The sequence below is a fragment of the Akebia trifoliata genome, unplaced genomic scaffold (genome assembly GCF_017979445.1).
Source record: "Akebia trifoliata isolate Shusen 1 unplaced genomic scaffold, ASM1797944v1 Contig00480_ERROPOS683370, whole genome shotgun sequence".
Taxonomy (NCBI): Eukaryota; Viridiplantae; Streptophyta; class Magnoliopsida; order Ranunculales; family Lardizabalaceae; genus Akebia; species Akebia trifoliata.
The window spans coordinates 17277-34811 of NW_028237026.1; the positions used below are offsets into that span (position 1 = coordinate 17277).

The 17535-nt window shown below is 32.9% G+C and overlaps 1 long non-coding RNA gene across 3 annotated transcripts; it reads right to left on the minus strand.

Annotated features, from left to right (window-relative positions):
* Window positions 1-6411: 6411 nt before the first annotated feature.
* On the minus strand, window positions 6412-17244 carry LOC147381451 (uncharacterized). Of its 3 annotated transcripts, XR_015174566.1 has the most exons (5): window positions 14131-17244; window positions 14004-14051; window positions 13031-13419; window positions 11679-11795; window positions 8344-10608 (listed from the first exon to the last, which is right to left on the minus strand). It is a non-coding gene; the product is annotated as an uncharacterized LOC147381451 (long non-coding RNA). The 3 variants fall into 3 exon arrangements; XR_015174565.1 differs by lacking the exon at window positions 8344-10608 and adding an exon at window positions 6412-6725 and having other exon boundaries at window positions 14004-17244; XR_015174564.1 differs by having other exon boundaries at window positions 14004-17244.
* Between the last annotated feature and the right edge of the window lie 291 nt (window positions 17245-17535).

A 17535-nucleotide genomic window follows, 5' to 3' on the forward strand; every position in this document is an offset into this window, starting at 1 on the left:
GTTTTAAAACCGCCTATAAATATTGATATTTAAGGGCGATTTTTTATATTTTAGAGGCAGTTTGAAAACTGCCCCTAATAACAAATTAGTTTTTAAAAAAACAACATTAGAGGCAGTTCAAAACCGCCTCTTGTATTGTAAAAAAATAATAATACAATATTCATTCCAAAATAAAACCTACAATTATATAAATAAAAAGAGCTGCTATTGGCACTACAAATTTCACTTATCACTTATTTATAAAAATATATCACAACCTATAAACGAATATTTTACCCATCTCAATATTATTTTCCATGAGCAGCCGAGTCAACAGAAATAAAATCCAGATCTACGGAAAAGCTATCACCTTTATGCCTTATTTTCACAAACCCATATTAAAAAAAGAAAAAATTGGAATCATGGTCAGAAATATCAGTCTCCAGAAGCTAGAGACAAGGAAAAAATAAAGAAATTCATCAAACATCAATGCAGAAAATTACTTATAGAAATTCAAAATCAATAACTAGTTTATACCCAAATGAATACAATGAAGCTAATTATAGAAACAACATAAACACAAACTCATTAGCAATTAATAATATTAAACCACTTGTATTAGCAGGAATTATGCCAAGTGCCCCTGTTCTTAAATGAAACAAACAATGCCACAACTATTACACGTGAAAACATAGAAATTTGTTGATCCTTCCGTGAAGATTTATAGTACTTCTGATTGGGAAGAGGTTTCTTAAGGGCTAATGCATCTTTATTCTGCAAACAAGAAAATAAAAGCACTCAACAAGACAAGCAGTGATGTCAGTACTAGCAAACTCTAGATAAAAATGAAAGATTCTTGAAGACATCATGACTACTTCCATTATATTAAATTACTTAACACAATAAGAGAAACAGGATATGTACTGATAGTCCTGTGCAACAGAAATAAGAGAAACTAAAAACATGACAAGGGAGGATGTGCTTACACTTTCTCTCACATTTTCAGATTAATAAAGGAGAATCAATTTGACAAGTTTTTCTTATCTCGGGATAATGAATTTATGACAATGTTTCCACGTGTCTACTGGCTAGTCTGTTATAAAAAATATCACTGAACTGGCACAACTACAATACATTTTTGCAGGGCAGGTTGAGGATGAAGGAAACATGAAATAATTAACTCCATAGATAATCCTGGTTGCGGCAACAACTTCATCATCAACATTCTCTTTGAGCCATTTCCTCAATTCGAAATGCACCTATTATATACAAAATATTTAGTGTGAGAAAACGACATGGTGGAAAAGCAGATTTTATCAATTAACAGAAAAGTTGGGCTATCCCATACAAAAGGGTTCCCACAATAGTCAACACAAGCTTCACTACTGCTAATTAGACCGAAACTGAACCAACAAAGAATGATTAACAACACAACATAAATAAGAAATTCAGGCTTGTTCACAAAATTGTGCAGAGATGTTTTCCAAGGACCTGAGAATATCTACAATATGTAGGTCCCACACAAAAAATTAATAAGATTTAAACTATACAACTGTCTATAAAACCAAAGAATTTAGGAAGATGGAAATTATAAAAGATGAAACAATTTGCAGAAGAAACTGTCCATTTAGCTTTCTGCAACTGAATTCAAAGGGCAATCCTTTAAGACAACAATCTGCTAAGTTCTACAGACTACTACTCTTCCCACCTTTCCCTTTTTGACAGAAAACTAAAGGTGCTTAATAATCTGTCATTAATCAGCATTCATTATGACATTTTCCAAAGGTTTGTCAGATTTCTGTAACCAATTTCATAAACAGAGAGAGCCAATAACCAGCACAATTAAAGACTGTCATGACCAACAGACTGCAACATGACCACACAGTAACTGATCTCATAAAAATTTAGGAGCACTATATAAGCATGGGCCCAAAAGACCCATTGCAGAAAACCATCAGTTTTTGCTACAAATCCGTTACCCAGTTCTCCATGTAAGTCCTACAATCCAAATTCGCCGATGAGCCCGACAAGCGATACACAACAGAGAAAATAATCAATGTCAAACCTCTTTAGTTTTCTTGACACAGATTCTCCATCAACCTCTGGAGTGCTGCGTGGATAATAAATGGCACCCGAGAAGATAACCCGGTGTTCTCCATTGATCTTAAGTGCTCTCCTATCATAAGAAACATCCGTTCCCCTGAGGGCAAGCAAAAACAAAGAAAAACTAAACATGAAATGGGAAATGTAACTCTCCTACAATAATCCATCTTCATCTCCTTAATGAATCAACAAAATTCCTATTCAAGAGAAGAATTTATAAACAAAGTTTCGGATAAAATTGAAGTGTAACTGATTTAGTCGTTAAACAACAGAAATCTGGTAAGTCCCATTTTACAGTAAAAGTTTGTTATATTTTCTTTAGAAAAGTAGGTAGTTCAATTTGGTCGAATTTTATAGTAAAGTTTGTTATATTATTTCTTTCTTTATTGAGGTCGGGTAGAAACTGAAATTTGTTTCTCACAAATACCCCATCCACAACAACTACTTTTGCATTTAAAATAGGGGAAAAAAGAGAGATTATAATCCGAGATCCCCATAATGTTGGTTAGTTTTCAATAAGAGTCGTTCAAAACTAATCTACATTCAACATTGGTTGACCTGGTACACTCTTTTACTTAAAATAAAAGAAAAAGATTATAATCCCAAATCCCCTAGATTATGGTCGTTGGTTAGTTTTCAAAAAGAGTCAGTTCTAAACTGACTTTCCACACTGGCGGACTTGTTAGTGTGCGAACAATCAGATATTTTTCCTCCACACCCCCAATCCCTATAAGAGTCGCGATAATCAAACTCTCCCACGTGGCATACTATGTTTGAACCATAGATTTCCTTTCCTTGGGATACACAACCACATATCCCTATAAATCTTTGCAGTTATGCACCTCGATGAAAGGAAATCTATGTTATGGCACACCCACTCTCCCTATAATCATGTATTTACTTTATCTTTTAGAGGAATGATTTTCAAACTTCTCACGAGGCATACTCAGAATACTATCCTGGCGTGGCATGTGTTAGAACCATAGATATTTTTTCTTGGGATACAAAATTGCACATATCGAGTATTTTCCATGGCATAAAATGTTTTAGCACATGATGCAAAGTCAGGAAAGTATTTTGAGTATGCCAAGTGGGGGAGTCAGATTATCACCATATTTTATTATTGACTCAGGATCGAATACCGATGTCTATGTGGGTTGTTTTGCTTGGTAACACATAGTTTTGCATTTGCTAAAAACATGCAATGGTCCTCGCACTGCTATACTTTAATAGTACAGTTCTGTAATCTACAAGTGGTCCTCAAACATATCAATCCAATCTATTCAATAAATGAGCCCTGTGTAGAAAATATATTAGAAACAGATGATGTTAACCATCCCATAAATACTTTTTTTAGGACTAGTTTCATTATATTTGTTTGCCTAAAAATGGTCTGATCATTAAGATCAATTGCTTAGAGTGAATCTTATTAAAAAAATGTTCTCAATCAAACACATCGAAATAACCCAAAGTGATATTATCAGCATAAGTGACCTGAGAGTGTCCCTAGTTGCAAATGCATTTACTAAAATCAGAAAACAAAAGAAAACATGCAATTTTGAAGTACTTGACAAGACACCATTGTATTGTAGGAATCTCCATGTAAGATGCAAGAAATATAAAAGGAACAAAAACTAATGCTTACTTCTGGAATAACCCAATGTGACAATCTCGCATAAAGAAGGTCAATAGAAACCCCATTGAATTTGAACCTCATTACAGGGAGACGAGCATCAGGTACAGGGTGCAACTTTGTTACTTCAGGCATCTCAGCTAGCATAATATGAAGTTTAACAAAGAAATCCTCCTGCAGTCAAGTGAAGAAAATGTTTACAAAAACCACTACTTGATTTCTAACGTACCCATCATTCTCTAAGCACTTTGGCAAAGGTTTAAGGTTCTAAGGGTTGATAGGCAGGCCATAATGAATATGGATTGAAATAGTAAGAAAACTTTAAGAGCGTGCACATTAAAAGAAGAAAATGATCTATATTGAATTGAATGGTAGAACAATATTCTGTTGCTAACAAGTTCAAGATCCAGGATGTCCATGTGTCATCACCTTGAGAAACAAAACTTCGAGATTTGAGATGTTAGATTTAGACATGATCAAAATTCACTTGAATCCCAGTAGCAACCTAGGATTCCTATTCAAAAGGAAAAACCAAAGGAAAAATAAAGGAGATTATGCCCAAGAATCATGTCACAATCAATGCCCATGAATTAAGAACCCAAATCAAAATATTGAATCTCAACATTGGGGTAATCGTATATACTAAAAATTAAACAAGATCAAGGATGCTGATGTATCACATCCTTAACACACAACTTCAAGAGTTGTGAATACAGATTTGAACATGACCAAAATTCAGGAGTATAATCCTATTTATAAAGCAAGGTTCTGATCAAATAAGGGAGACTCAGCCATGAAAAACAGAAGGAATTCCTACCATTTTTCTTCTATTGTGCCAAATGTCCTCATATTCTGTTTATAGATAGTAATTAGGTGACCAAATATTTCGTTCTACTAATAACTAAAAAAGTAATACAATTCAATCAAATTAATGCCAAATATAATACATAAAAAAGAATTACCTCTTGGCCAGGTGCATCAAGCGAACTACTCCTTGCTTCATCATTTTCCCTCCTCCTTTATCCAGGCTTGGGACCGGCAATGTAAAATGTTTAATTTTATATTGGCGGAGTTAAAAAAGGTTTACCTATAATAATAAAAAATATGAGTTAGTAACAAGTAAAAAAAATGATATAGTAAGAAACATAAAATATGCGATACGAGATACTAACAATAAAAAAATATGAAGTACTAACAAGCAAAAAAATATGATAAAAGGTAGGAAAAATGTATGAAGTCTTACACCAACATATTAGTGTATGTGTACTTTACACATTCCAAAATAAAGAGTATAATATGGGTGAAAGAAGTTATTCTTACCTATCTTGAAATAGTTCAAAAAATCCCAAAAGTTACTGATGTTACTTAGTATTTAAAACAAAGTAGTTTACTAAAGACATTAAAAGAAAGAGTAATTCTTATAAGTTACGATAAATCAATCATCGTCCGGAGGCTGAGTAGAAGAGTCAAGTGGAACTGAATACGAATTTTTAAACTGTAAAAAAAAAATATTATGAATTATATTGTATTACCTTATTATAAAACTTAAATAATAAGAATAAATACTTACCAATCATTCCATTCTCATAAAAAAAACGTTTGAGCTCCTTATGCGCCTCCCTATCAGATTCTCTTTGTTGCTCAGCCTTGACCTTATCAGCTTCTCTTTGTTTCTTCATTTCAATAAGTTGATTTTCTAAAGTTTTCACTTTATCCTTCAAAGTGATAAGCTCCTCGATATCTATGGATGAGGAGGCACCTTGGCTAGAAGATGATCCAAATAATGATGTTGGAGTCGGACCCAAGCCATACCCACGAACACGGCCAGGTTTCTCAGGCCCCATAACCTTAACAAATATGTCATTCTGTTCGATGATGTCTTGAGAGTCCGGTGGTAAATCTTTCATGAGTTCTTTCATCTCATCCTACAAAAATATTTATGATTTTAATTAATTTAATCAACAATTATTGACAATGATTAATTATAGTAAATAATTGATTTTTTTCAATAACGTAATTTCGTACTTACAATTTTCTTAGGAGAAACATCATCTACTAAAACGTTATCACCATTAGTATGGGTCTTGATAAATAATTTTGCCCGGCTAAGTTGACCCTTCGTTGGATTTTGTTTTTCCTATTCACATATTAGAAAATAACATAATAGTGATTAGTATAGTAACATATGTAATTGATATATCAAACAAAATAATGACTATATTTATAATTAATGGAACATTAATATGATTGATATACCTCTTCATGAAGTACACGTGAGAGACTCTTCGAACCACATGTATGAAGCATCGTCTGGTGGGAACGATTTTCTCAATTAAAAGTACTCCAATGCTATATCAAGATCAATTAATTAATAAAAAACTCAACATGTAATGTTTACAAACTAAATTTTTTTTATACAAAATATACCTGACCCAATTCAGAATTCCAAAAATCAATCAACGTGATCCACTACTCAAGAGGAATATCATCCGGATAATTTTGAACTCGAGTTCTATCATCATTAAATACATTACAAATACGAGCCTTCAGTCTATGCTTGTAGTCTTTCCACAACTTGTTAATTTTTTTCATTACATGCTTATGATGTTTGAAACCGATCAAAAATTTATTCTAGAAATTAAAGAAAAATGTAAAATTATTATAAAAAAATTCATAAAATTATATCGATAAAAAAAATCTACATAATTCTGTTAAAGATATCTAACATACTAAAACGTTCTGTCACACTCATTCTTTGGCATCCTTATCAATTATCTTCCATAATGGGACATCTAATCTGAGTAGATGTGGGTTTCTAGCCAAGACACCACAAAAATTAGATAACTTTTGAGCATGCTTACCATAAGCTTGGCTAGCCTTGTTGAAAAGTACTTCTGGTCTTCGATTAGGTTCGATATTAAATATATTAATGTATTATGTCGGGCCTCGCCTTCTCTTGGGGGGGCACTCCTGAAGACACCTCATTAACCTCATGCTGGAGTGAGTCCATCTACATTTACAAACAATGTTAGAACACAAATATGAAATCAAAATAAAAATTAATTAAATATTTATTATAAATTTAAGCAGTAAATAACTAATTAAACAATGATATTGATATACCGATGAACATTTAAATTAAATAATTCATTGCAAAATATGAGCTCTGCCTTAGTGATTTTCAAAATTAGAATCATTTGCATCATCAACTGGATGAGAAAGCGATTCAGATAATCAGTGAGGAGGTGCATCGATAGTAACCCCACATCATCTCTAACCCAAGTGACATCACCATCATTGGTTTCTTCAAAGACATTTCTATCAAAACCATCACCAAATGGATGACTCTCCTATATATCGTCTTTCTCATTAACAATTTCCTCATTCATGTCATACAAATATCCCGATTTAGTCTTTACAATAACATTCCATCCTAAATCAACATGATCTTCTACATAGAAAACTTGTCGTACTTGTGAAGCTAGTGCAAATGGTTCATCTGTGACTTTATCTCCTTGAAATAAAAGTCGTGTGAAGTTGACAAGAGTAAACCCATAATCATCAATCTTTATTCCTTTGCCCATTACTGTAACATCAGCCCAATCACACTTAAACAATACAAACTTAAAATTATGAGAATATGTCAATTCAATTATATCTGTTAAACGTCCATAATATGTTATTGATCTTGTAACGGGTCTTTTATCTCTAGTGCTTGCATAACTTGTAGTGGTTGCAGTAACCGCAACACCACTATTTTGACTTTTACGTCCCTTCTCGTTATCCGATACACGAAATCTAAAATCGTTCTGAATATACCCCTTAAATCTTTTTGCAAAACTTTGTGGACCTAAGCTTAAGCTCACAATTTCATCTGACACGGTTTTATTTGATTTCTTCAATAATTGCACCTGATTGAAGCGAAAAAATTAATATTGATACATTACCAAGATAAAACTAATAAGTCAAAATCATATTTAATCTATTTCACTTACATGATCCTTGAACCAACTAGTAAACATTTCATTTTGTAATTTCTGCAGTTCATGAGAATTTTTGCGTGAAAATTGCATTATAAGATAACGCATATGTTGTCTGCACAATCACAAAGCTAAATTACATCACGTACACTTGTGCATAACTTAAATGATTCAAACAAAATTCTTTTACTCTATGTAACACGTAATATTCTTGTTGTTGAACAGTATGTAGTGATGTGCCTGTTCTCTTTCCAATTCTCTCAAATGAAATGTAACCATTATAATTTCTAATTGGTCTATTGAACCTTGTCTTAACATTATGTAGATATCTTGAACAGAATGTGAGACATTCCTCAGTCAAGTATCCTTCAGCTATGGATCCTTTAGGTTGAGATCTGTTTCGCACATAAGATTTTAATCTGTACAAATACCTATATAAAAATAAATATAATTTATATGAGATAATTGTTTGAAAGCAATTTGAGTTAAGATCATAATTACTTTTAATATTACGCACCTTTCGATTGGATACATCCAACGATACTGAACAGGACCACCTAATATTGCTTCTTTAGCCAAATGGATCGGTAGATGCACCATAATGTCAAAGAATGCAGGTGGAAAAATTCATTCTAAATTGCACAACGTGAACGCAATGTGTTCCTCAAGTTGATGCAACTCCTGAACATTATATACTTTGCTACATAATTCACGGAAGAAACTACACAATTCAATGATAACTGTAATGAGATTCTTAGGCAGTGATCGTCTAATAGCCAATGGCAATAATTGTTGCATTAATATGTGCGAGTTGTGACTCTTCAAACTAGCAATTTTACGCTTCTTCATATTGACATGTCTTGTGATATTGGAAGAGTACCCATCTAGAACTTTCAGACTTTTCAATACCTACAAAACAACTATTTCTCGTGTTTGTCCATGGAAAAGCAAGCAACTGGAAAATAAACTTTATTCGTCGTAGACACTATATGGGGGTGAAGTGTGTCCCTCAAGCCCATTTCTACCAAATCCAAACGAGCCTTTAAGTTGTCTTTTGATTTACCTTCGAGGTTCAATAAAGTACTGATTATATTATCACACACATTCTTTTCAATGTGCATCACATCCAGATTATGTCTCAATTAATTATTCTTCTAATATGGCAATTCGAACAATATGCTTAACTTCTTCCAATTATCTGGCATGTCATCTTGTTCTTGTCTCGATCGCTTCTTTCCAACTTGTTTTCCAAACTTAAACACAATCCTATTCAACAAATTTATAATGTCATTTTCAGACACAACAAATGGTGAAGTCCTATCTTCCACCATTCCATCAAATGATCTTTTTCCCTTCCGAAACCTATGGTGCAGTTTTAAAAAACGACGATGGCCCATGTAACAATGTTTTCTTCCTTTATTGAAATATCAACTACATGTATCCTTATTGCAAACAGGACACGCAAGTTTTCCTTTCGTATTTCAACCTAATAACATTGCATAACCAAGAAAGTCACTAATGGTCCATATCAAAGATGCACGCATCTGAAAGGTCTCATTTTTTGATGCAACATTCGTCGTTATTTGCATTCCCACAATTCTTTCAATTCTTCCACCAGAGGCCTCATGTAAACATCTATGTCATTTCCAGGACTACTAGGACCAGGGATCAATAGGGATAAGATCATGTTTGACTATTTCATACACATCCACGGGGGTAAATTATATGGAATAAGAATCACAGGCCATATACTATGAGAAATGTTCATCGTCCTGAAAAGGTTAAAACCATTGCTAGCCAATCCAAGTCTTATATTACGACTGTCTAAAGCAAATAACGGATTTTGATCGTTAAAATATTTTCATGCTAATGAGTCTTTGTGGGTGCCTTAACAAACCATCCTTTGTACGACCTTCGTCATGCCATCTCATGTTAGAAGTAGTTTTGATTGACATAAACAGTTTTTGTAGCCTTGGTTTTAAAGGGAAATATCGCAATATCTTAGCCGAACTTTTGTTCTTATCCCTTGGATCATCTCCTTCCATTTTTCATCTTGAAGCATCGCATGTATCACATTCTTGTTTCTCACTGGTCTCCCTCTAATATATCATGCAATCATTGGGGCATCCATGGATCTTAGTATAGTCGAGACCTAAATCTGATATGATCTTTTTGGTCTGACTAAAATTTTCTGGCAATGTTGACCCATTTAGAAGTACCTCCCTCAACAATTCAAGTAACATTGTAAATGATTTGTTGCTCCATCCACTAAGACACTTTATGTGAAATAGTTTGACGACGAAAGATAATTTTGTATGTTTTGTACAATCAGGATACAACTCTTTTCTCCATCACATATCAGATTGTAAAATTTTTTAGCTTCTGCATTTAACTTACTATTTTTTGTCTGCATACGACTACCCATATCACAATTTGCGTTGGGGATTCTAAAAATATCATTTAAAAGATCTCCCATTTCATCTCCCATACTTTGCACGTTTGATCTTACATCTGAATCCAAATTCCACTCTCTCTCTCGATGATCCAATATCTTCACCGTGGAAGAACCATCTATTATAATTCTTATCGAATCCAAAATAGATCATATGTTCATATGCATTTTCTCTACTCTGATATAACACATTGTTACATTTCGGACATGGACACTTCAACTTCTCATTAACAATGGCTCCACGCTTAAATGCTAACTCAATGAATTCCTTTACCCCTTCAATATATTCTTGGCTAATCGTAAGACATTCAATATATTCATACAATCAATACATAAACGGTGTGACATTCCCACATTAAACTTAATAAGCTATCAAATGTAAACATACCTCGACTTATGAATCCAACTCTTATCCATTAGGGGTGTTTTTGTGAATCTAACATCCGTCAAAGAAATCGACACTAAAATAGAGAAACGAGAAAGAGTTACATATATTCTAACTTATATATCATAACATTCCTAAAACTTCATATTTGCCTCCAAATAAAAGACAAGGTTAGTCATCGTCCATGAAGTATTTCTAGAACTACCTAAGGTATGAATCAACCAAGTATACCAAAACTTATTACTATGGCTGAGTAATAAGAAATTTAAAAGCCAAACATCTATACAATGTACCTATTGTTGTTCATAAGATCAATGAGAATAAAAATCAACATCACATCTAATAAGGAAACTATAAAAGTACCTCAGGGATTAATTAAGGCAACCCAAATAGCCGAATTATTTGGTCTTATATAGGTTAAAAGTTTTGGAATGTGCTGATTTTGGGTGAGGATGATCTTTGTGATGAGTAGATCCTCCTCCCCAAAAATCAGCCCATTCTAAAAATTTTTAACAGGCTTACATCCTATTCAAATAGGCATTGAAAAGGTTAATACTTTAGGAGATCATACTTCTTCTTCTTTTTCATCTTTTGACTAAGGCGTACGCCTTATGGAAATATGTTATAGTATCTTTTTTTGTTTGTTTTTTGTAGTATTTTACATAATAGGCTTTTGTAATTATATGGTTTCCTTTGTTATCATGATTCAAAGTTTCGTGCCATTTTGGATAAATGAAAGAAAATTTTATTAAAAACAAATAATCCTTTTAAATATATTCTAGAATCATAAATTTTCTGACGCCCCCCTCTAACATACGCTTCCCTACTCTCCCATCACAGAACTGTAGATCATTTGCCTTGGGATACAAAGAACCATTAATCTCTTTCTTTTGTACCCCGAGGCAAATGATCTACAGTTATGTGATGGGAGCGTATGTCATAGTGGGGCGTCATATCATCACGACTCTTAAATAATAGAGACAACTCTATTAGTTCAAATAGAGAGAAATAAAACAAGAGTCGAATCTCAATATCGTAATCACCCAAAGAATGACACAAGCATGAATGGAATAACAAAGAACCAACAATAATAAATAGAAAAATCTGAACACATGGTTCAGTTAGTAGAAGAATCGCTCTCCTTACATTAGAATCGGTATCAATTTTCACATCCACTATAGTACGTCCATTCTTGTACGGTGTGATTATATGAATATCACCAATAAAAAGTTGATCACGCTTCACACCAGTAGCTGTGAACCCCTGCCATCAAAAATGTAGTATTAGCTTGCAAAAGGGGAAAATAGATAATGCAATAATCTTATATTACCTATTTACTACCATTCCTTTGAGTCAAACAATGTCCAAAGCCTAAAGTTGGACTCAATGTGAAGAATATTCTTTCCAAAGAACTCAAAATTTTATACATAACAAATTTAGTAAATGTTTATAAAAAAAATAGAGTTTTCAATTAATAGTAAGTTTAAGAGCTTTAGGTTAGCTTATAGATCATTTTAAATAAGGCAAGATAATTTGTTCCTTTTAACTTAATTGGATGGTTATGATTAACAGGTACTGACAGTTAAGATCATGCTGGAAACATTTGCGCTTATTGATCAATCATATTAGATTGTCTAGCAGTGCTGATCAATCATTTAGTAGCTCATATCCAACAAATTAGACCCTAAATCAATAACCGACAGACAAAAATATAGAAAGGAGAAAAAATCCATGGCAATTTGTTGTAATGGATGATTTGAAAATTTTGAAGGAAATTAAAATTTACAAATAGGATCTATCTACTTAACTTAGATTCTATTGTTGAGGACATGAATGGATTTGGTAATAAAGATAAAGATCGCCAACGTAGTTCTACCGTCAACCACTACGTCATAATTCGTCAAAAACGACTGCCCCGACAGTCACAAATGGAGTCGTTTTAAAAGGAGTGATTTTTTAATTGCGACAGCCTAAAACAGTCAGAAAAAACAACTATTGCTACAGTAAAATGAGGATATAGCGACGGTCAGTGACCGTCGCTATAGGGTATTTTCTTTATAAAAAAAAATTGTTTTACACCTACCCCCCTCATGTTGCTGAATATTGGAGTTACCCCTATATTTTAAAATTGATGACCTAGACCCCAACTAACAACATGAAAAGACCCAAATTCCCATCGTCTTTTAACTTTCATAACACTAACTATTTTCTAACTACCAATTATGCAAATCTAACTACCAATCCAAATTCTAATCTACAATTTAAAATTATCGAGAATCCATTATTAGGATCAATCTCAAATGCGTTCTTCAATTCCAACTCAACTATGTCCAAATCAAGTGTCTCTATGTATGCTTCGGCTCTCCGGAAAAACGCTTTTACATTGCTAGGTTCAAGCTTCAATACTTGTTTTGAAATTAGTGAAGTAAATAAAAAAAATTATTAAAATAAAATAACTTTGACGTGGACCAATCAAATGGAAATGCAATCAAGATTACCATTGAGCACAGCTTAGCGGCCTCACTAAACTCCTTCAACTTAAGTTTGTAGGCAGTATTGAAAAACTTCCCCGGTTACTTCTACTCTTTCATTGAAAGTGCTATCGAACTCTACATCTTTTGCAGCCTAACCGAAGCAATCATGGAAACCATCTTGCACAATACATTGAAAAATATAAAGGGAATTGTAGAAAGACTGTCGGCTCACATTGAAAAGATTTCATGAAATCAAACAACCAACAACATTGTAGAAAGACACAATGGATAAGTAACTCTTGCAATGGAATTAAATAGACCATCAAAATAACAAAGACTATCAAAAGATTACCTTCAACTCTTTTTTAATCGACAACCGTATTCTCCTCTCCCAGAAAAAATTTCAAATCCACCTGAAAAGTAGTTCAACAAGTACATCAAAACAAATTCATCTTTTAACATGCATATTTACACAATACAATCAGCAACACAAAATTAGGAAAAATCAAATGGCATTGAGTGCACATGACCGATTTCATGCACATGATCGATTTCAATACAGTGCAGGTAAAAATTTTGCATCTATTAAAAAAACTAATGTATCAATTTTCAAAGAATTCGTATACTAAATCAAAGTAGTAACTAGGCATCTTATAAATCTTCAAAAAGATCTCCTTTGGAATGTCCATTTTGAAACTGTTCCAAACTCTATAAATAGACTGTTGAATTGAAGATATTAACCAGTGAAGATATGTATTGCTGATTTCTATTGAAATTAATTGATTGCTGATGCAAGGAACTAACACGGTGTGTTGCCTGGAACTGCAAGAAGACAAATGAAATGCATTGTAAAGAAATAAAAAGTTAGGGAAAACAAAACAAATTTTGTAAGTTAAATTTAGCATACATCTCCAATTTAATTCATATTTAGTTGCCAAATCAAACTAACAAGTAATAATTGGTTTAACATCTTAAAAAATAGAATAGAAACACTCACATGGATTATCAAGACTAGGCAATTGACCATTGGGATTTTATTACTATTCTGCATGAAAAACGAATAGACACTCATTCAATAAAGCATTAATTCAAGGTATTTATACACAGTTTCAATGTCTACGTACGTGTTTTGGCCGCTCGGCTATCAGTAGCCATTAAAAGCACAAATCAACAATCTCCAACTTAATCAAACTAGAAAAATAATTTTCCTTTAATCAATAAATCTTAGTTGAAGATGCCATACCTTTCCAGAAGACTGCCCATACCCGAAATAATTGTATCTATATTCAAAAGCATTCAAACAGAAAAATTACAGATCAAATTTTAGAAGTAGTTTGGATTCAAAATGCTTACTTTTTGTTTTTTACATGATTTCTACCATTGTAAGCAAAATATCATTAAGTTTCATCCAACCACCATACATAAATTTCTCAACAATACTCCAAGGCATAAGGCAGTCTAATCCTATATACCAAGGCATATCTCGCCATCACCTCAACACCAAGGCCTCCTACAATAACGTATCGAAGCTAAAGATGACGACATGGTAGAAATTCAAAGCTTTATCCTAAAAAAATTTTAGGATCATCCAAATGAATAGTAATGGAAGCAATATAAAATAACTCTTCTAATTTGAAACAAGACCCCCTTTAATCCGCCATCAGAAAGGGAAATCACAAAACCAATAAATAATTAGTGAATTATTTGCATAAAAATACAAACCATGTTGATTGGGCTTGTTTCTCAGCAAGTCAGGGTTGTACTCATAGTTAATAAGATGAAGCTACATCAAACTCTAAGAATTTTATAAATGAGCAAAAGAACTAAAGCACAACAAGGAACTCAATTTATTAAATGTAGGGTTTTTTCTTGATAGGGGTGTTGTCCTTATATCTAGTTAGGTAAAATTGTATATAAATTTCTCCCTAATTCCTCACAATTCCAATTTTAAAGTGTTATGGAGATAAAACCCTGAATTATGGTGTTTGCAATCCATTTCTTGAACACATAGCAGTACAGTTGTAAATGCAACTGAAAAACATGCAAATTGCAGGAAAGTGATTGATTGCTTATTTGTGATTAGTATCAGGGTTTCATTAGTACAAGGAGCAAAGTGAGATACTAAAAATGTGGAAACAGTAAAATGAAACAATAGAAACCACTAACTAGCACCTCCTAACAATGATTCCTGCTTTAAAAAAAATCCTCAAGTAAAGAGACCCCCTAAGCACCTCGTGGTGCTGGACAGGAAGAAAACCACTTATTGAAATAATTCATGAATCATGCCTTCAAACATAAATTTTTTGTTTAGATGTTGAATAAAAATCACGGGCAAGTGGAGAGAATGTAAAGCATACTTGGGATAGGAAGTAACAATCATTGAAATAACTACTTGAAAAATTATGAATTTAAAACTGTATTCATGTTCAATGAACCATCATACACTGTTAAGTCTCAATGAACTCCTTGTTTGACCATTAGCAAGTAGAAGTGGCTTAATGTTATTTTTACTTTTAATAAGTAAAGATATTTCATTAGTTAAAATACGAAGAAAGGGAGTCAAGGCACACAAATATAGAAAAGAGTACAACTTAAAAATAGGTCCCATTTAAACCAAAAGTCTTCAAAAGCAGACCCCTTTGAACTCCTTAAATATTTTGCTTAAAGAAAAAAAGGAAAAGAAAAGAGTCAACAACTAGCATATTGGGCTGCAAGGTAGTGAATTTTACATGAGAAGCAAGTTCCCAGTTAATGCACATATTTTAAAACCAATAACTTCTAAAGAATGAAGTGATAACTTTTCAACAATAGAAGAGGCAAAAATTAATATACGCATGTTGAGCTGCAAGGTAGTGAATTGTGATTGTGATTGTGATTTCTACTCATTGAACATGGATTTAACATGAAAATGTGCATTAACTAGATCTAAAGAAATTCAAGGTGTATGAGACAAATCCACCAGAACTAACCTGAACAAGTGTTTGTTTAAATGCAGCAGCTATAAGACTATCCTGTTCAAAGGAAAAAAGAAAAGAATAAATAACTAAGGAAAAAAAATGCAAAACTGCCTAGTACTTCAAGAGGAACAACTGACATAAGGCTCGTTCGTCAAGTAAAGAAAACGTATTTCAAAATATTTGAATTGCATTATAAAAGGCATTTTAAGCATTGAATGAAATAATACTTCAAGAGGTCATGATAAGAATGTTTCAAAAGATCTTTGCAAGGAAAATATTCTCTAAAACGTAAACCTCAACCTTCTAATCCATTTTTCAAAATAGATAGCCTTTGAGGTCATTCTCCGTAGTTTATATTATTCTTTACGTTGATTTTGGACTTGAACTCATTTGTTTTCTCAATAATCACTGCAACCTACTTTCTCTTGTGCTTTAAATTTGTCCTAAATTCCTTCTACCATGATATCAATTTTCAACAATAAAAAGTATTTGAAAACTCTCACACAAACATATTTATTTATCTACTGTTCTAATATTAAAAGTGATATTAGCCCATGTTATAGTATTTCTCCCATTCTCATTCCTTAGGATTCTTATGGAAAGCACATACAGAACAAAGAGATTGCAACATATAGTTGATGATAGGCTTCACCGTCATCTGAAAATAGGGTGGTTCAACAAAGCAAATACACAAAAGCTCAAGGAAAGGTCATTCACAAAGAAACTTCACATTGTCCAAGACCTACAAGTGAGAAGTATACGACCCTAAAGTTAACAAATAGAAAGTTGTAACTCAAGTTTCCTCCCATATCCCTTTACAAGTAAATTGATTTCTCTGTTTGATAGTAAGAACAAGATTTATTGCCCAGAACATAAATCATTACTTTAAAAAATGGCCCACAGCTCATAATGTAAGATGTTTTTAGGTGTTTATCCAGTTGTTACTACTCATATTGGGTTCCCCAAATGGTTTCTAAGCATAAATCCAATGTTTGCTTCACCAAGGGGAAGATGCACATCGGTACTTAATCACCAAGTATACTACATAATATCACCTATGATTAAGGACCATAGATATTAAGCACTCACATCTTTTGGAGTTGAGGTGCCACCATACCACATGCTTCGTGATAAATACTAGGTATGCTACATAATGACACCAATGCTTGAGAGCTTATGCAATGGCATAGAACTCCATACTAACCCATATAAGGAGGAGAAGGTACAGTTGTAGGAGTAGGTCTCAAGCAAACAAACCCATTGATTTCTCAATCGGCTAAAATTTTCTAAAAGACAATGCCACTCAGCTCTACTTAATTATATATCACTTTCCTTTCCAAAATGGACATGGAAATGATGGTGATTTCTTCTAAATATAGAAAATTGGCTACTCCACCCCACGTTGCATATTTAGGTAAAAGAGTCACTAATAAAATGTGATGTGGCCCCACCTCTAAAATAATTTATAGTTATCCTACTCATGAACATGTCATTGAAAAATTATTTATAATGATTAGCATGTTAAGCAGTCTCACTGAATTCCTTATTACTAACTAAAATATTTCATTAATT